This window comes from Tupaia chinensis, unplaced genomic scaffold (assembly GCF_000334495.1).
Source record: "Tupaia chinensis unplaced genomic scaffold, TupChi_1.0 Scaffold142679_1, whole genome shotgun sequence".
NCBI lineage: Eukaryota > Metazoa > Chordata > Mammalia > Scandentia > Tupaiidae > Tupaia > Tupaia belangeri.
This window is the reverse complement of record NW_006202525.1, coordinates 236,064-240,151: the sequence shown is the minus strand read 5'-3', so window position 1 is coordinate 240,151 and position 4,088 is coordinate 236,064. Positions and strand designations below refer to the sequence as shown.

General features: G+C 35.7%; 1 pseudogene; it reads right to left on the bottom strand.

Moving 5' to 3' along the window:
- Window positions 1–2,456: 2,456 nt before the first annotated feature.
- Window positions 2,457–3,277, bottom strand: LOC106733283 (60S ribosomal protein L7 pseudogene; annotated as a pseudogene).
- Between the last annotated feature and the right edge of the window lie 811 nt (window positions 3,278–4,088).

The window sequence follows — 4,088 nt, the reverse complement described above, 5'->3', positions numbered from 1 at the left end:
TCTCACCCTTCCTATCTTAGTACTTAGCTCCAGTTTAAATGACTTGCGTCATATTTATATGACATATAAATATATATAAAATATATAAATATACAATTCACATATATGAAAAAATATATATTTAATATACTCTTCTCACATTTCAATTGGAAACTTTCTATTGACATTTCAAGTTCTCCAATTCAGCTGGATCTGTTCTACTGATGAATAATCAAAGATGCTCTTTATTTCTGTTATACTGTTTTTCTAATTTGTAAAGTTTTAGCAAGTGTTCACGTCTCTGCTTACATTCTTTATCTGTACCTGGAGGCTGTCTTCTTTTTCATCAAATCTTTAACATTTTAATTCTGATTATTTTATGTTGTACAGAGATCCAAAATCTGTGTCATACTCAATCTAGACCAATCTTGCATTGTCTCTTCAGATGTTTTTTTCTTGCTGTTTGCAATTTTTCTTTCTTTCTTTTTTTTTTTTTTTTTTTTTTGCTTTATCTCAGACACGAAATTTTAGGCAGTTTGAACTAAGGTTAATAGGACTGTAGTGTGAGCTTGTATGTTATTCTGGGCAGGAGCTGAGTTATGTTTAAGGTCTTCCTATAGCTCTGCATACCCTAGGCTTCAACTTCCTTTAGCATTTTTCCTTGTGCCTCCTGCTTGTCTCCGTGCTTCCTAAGAACTCTTTCTTAAAAGTCTGTCCAGGAGGCAAAATGAGACCTTCTTTCAGCCCCAACCTAGTTTTATTACACTGAGGGAGTTGAGGTAGGATGTGGGGCAATATTTAGTGGTTTTATGTTATATCTAGATATTCAATTTATTTAATTTTATTTATTTATTATTATTATTAATTTGACCCGAGAGAGAGAAAGAGAGAAACTAAGCTGCCAAGTCCAGGACTCAAACCACAGTTGGTCATGTCAGAGTCCAGCACATTAACCACCATGGCACCTGCCAGCTCCTTATGATTAATTTTCAATCTTTAATGGGCCTGAGTTAAAATGTTTATAAGTGCTTTTTAGTTCCCATTTCCTCATATGAGACAGAAAAGCTGGGGGGGAGGGTCAAGAGTCAGAAGAATGTCTTCTTCCAGATTGGATAAGGCTCTGGTAATGTCTTTTCTCCAAAGGGACAGATCTTTCTGAACATTGATCTTGGTTTGTAGTACGAACAATGATCATCACGAACAATGATGTTGGTATATAGTATCTGGTGATTATTTTTCTGATTTTGTTTGGGTTTTATATTTGTTTATTGTAGTAAAAACACTTAACATGACATTTACCCTTTAACAGGTTTTTAAATAGAAAATATAGTCATTATATATAGGCATGGGACTATAAAGGAATCTCTCGGGTTTGTCCATTTTCTATATAATTTCTATAACTACAGTTTTATACTCGTTATTTGCTCTTCCTTATTTCCCCTTTCCCTTCATCCTCTGACACTATTTTCTACTCTTTTTCTCTGTGGCTTTGATTATATAAGATATAACATAGATGTGGAATCATGCAATATTGTTCAGCCTTAAAAAGAATGAAATCATGCAACATGTGACAACATGGGTGAACATAGAAGACTTTATGCTAAGTGAAATAAGCCACTACAGAAGAAAAAAATACCACAAAGCTTTCTTTACCTCTCCAAAGCTAGATCCAACCAGGGATCTTCCTTGGCTGTTCACCCGTCAGGAAGCAGAGGATTTCTTTGCACGACTGAAACCTGGATGGTCTCCCCACCTCTCAGAGCATGCCTGACATAGAGCGACTGCTGTGGACGAAAAATATTTATTTGGAAAAGCCATGAAAGGACTAAAATTAAGAAGGGAAACTTGGCTTGCCTTGAACTCCAAGCATTCAATGATAGAAGGAAATTTGACTTGCCTCATCCTTCAGCCAGGAGCACTGAACTTTAACGTTTCTCTATGATTCAGTTCAGCGGCCTCAGCCTGGGACAGGAATTTATGAGTCGTTGGCTCTTGTGGGTCATATGGGCAACCTAACCAAAATAATGTTTCAGTATTAAAGAAAAAAAATGGCAGAGTTCCTGGAAGTGAAAGTTTGTGAAAGAGTGGGACTTCTCTTAGATTGTGATTTCAGAAATTTTTCAATGTCACATTACTCCACTTTCAACAAATTATTAAAATTCCCATTTGAACTGTTCTTTCCTGTTCATGTTTCCAGTACCTTCCACTCCTAGAAAGCTCATTTTGGCTAAAACTCTCAGTCATTTGTTTTCCAGACTTTGAGGTGGCAGCTGGCTTTGCTACCTTCACTCTCTGACAGAACCCCAAAATGTCATGGATGTTTTATATTTTTATTTTTCTAGCTTTCTCCTAGTCATAAAAATCAGAATGATTCTTTTCATGTTAGAGCTAAGAAAATTCTTTGCCTTTCTAATTTTAAATAATATACTTAAACCTTAATTTCTTTTTTTTTCTTTTTTAGTCTGAAAACAGCTGCTGTTTATTTACTGGCCAGATTACACAAATAATCATGGTGGATACCTTAGTTCATCCTTCTAATAAGTCTGTTGATCTGGTCTTCCCTGTTGCCAGAATCTCCACCTTCTACAAAATGGGTGGTCTTTTTCTCCATTCCACCTTGTGGAGAAGATAATTTGAAGGACCACAGGAAGTCATTTGCTTCTTTGAAGTATTTTCCAACAGTGTAGATTTCACAAGTCAGATTTTCCAAGCAGATGATGCCAAATTTACCATGAGATGGAGCAATCAAAAAGTTCTCTGTCAAAGCGATTTGCTTCTGATTGATTTTGCCATAACCACATTTGTAGATCGGTCCAGTTACTGACTTTAGGTTCGGGTACCCCTACACAATAGATGGTTCCGCAATTCTCAGCATGTTATTTGGGGTCTTGTTGAGTTGAACAAAGGTGCCATTGAGGATATGGTGAAGACTAAGAAGCTGCAACAGCTTTCGAACCTTTGGGCTCACTCCATTGATAGCTCTGATCCTGATGACAAATGCCAATTTGGGTTCTGCAGGTACATAGAAGTTGCCAGCTTTTCTTGCCATCCTGGCCATGCGAATCTCAGTTCTGTACATCTGTCTATATTCCTTATGATAGTGCTTAGCGTTTTCATAGATAAACTTCCTCCTTGCCTTTCGAAGCATCTTTTGAGCAAACTTCTTTCTTAGGCACTTGATCTTCAACTCTGCAAAATTCGTTTGCTTTTTCTCAAGGGTTTCTGGCATAGCAGGAACCTTATTCTTGGTGGCTTCTGTGGCAGCAGGAGCCTTTTTCTTAGTTTCTGCTGCAGCAGGAACCTTCTTTTTTCTTCTCTTGACTGCCCTCCATGTTTCCAGACGGAAAAGAGGAAACCTTCATTTCTTATCAAATGTTTAACTCATTATAGGGAGTATCTATTGCTTTATCACAATTTCAAAATGAAATTGTTACTGCCCTCTCCTCTCTATGTAACCACATAGTAAGTCACTAACTTAAACATATTAAATATGTTTATTGTATATGTGTGTGTGTGTGTGTGTGTGTGTTTATCATGGAAGACAAATACTTTTGTTTTGATTTTCAGAGTTAAGTCTCTAAAAGTCAAAAGAAGATAATATAGAAAGCTTTGAATTAGTATTTAGAGAAATACAAATAAATCAATCTAAAATTTCAGATAGTTGGCAATGTATCATATGAAACATACATATATAACTATAAAGAAACAGACAGTGATGCAAATGTGTGGCCTTCAATCATTTTAAAGTAGTTTCTTAGAAAGGGCCACATGTTTTGTTTTGTTTTTTTTCAAAATATCTTACAAGGTCTTTTTCTTGGTTTTGCAGACCAAAAGGTGTGATTTCTTTAGAATGCTGCTTTTGATGTCATTGTTCAGGAATAAGATTTTGTTTCTCATACTCATAAGAATAATAAATATATTGGGGCCAGCAGGTGGCGTGGTGGTTAAGGCGCTGGACATTCCCAAATGGCTGAGTACAGTTTGAGTCTCAGACCTGGACACTTACTTTCTCACTACTCCCACCCAGTATCTCTCTGATCAAATTAAAATATACATAATAATAATAAATAAAATAAAATAATTACTTAAAAATAACAAATATAAATAAA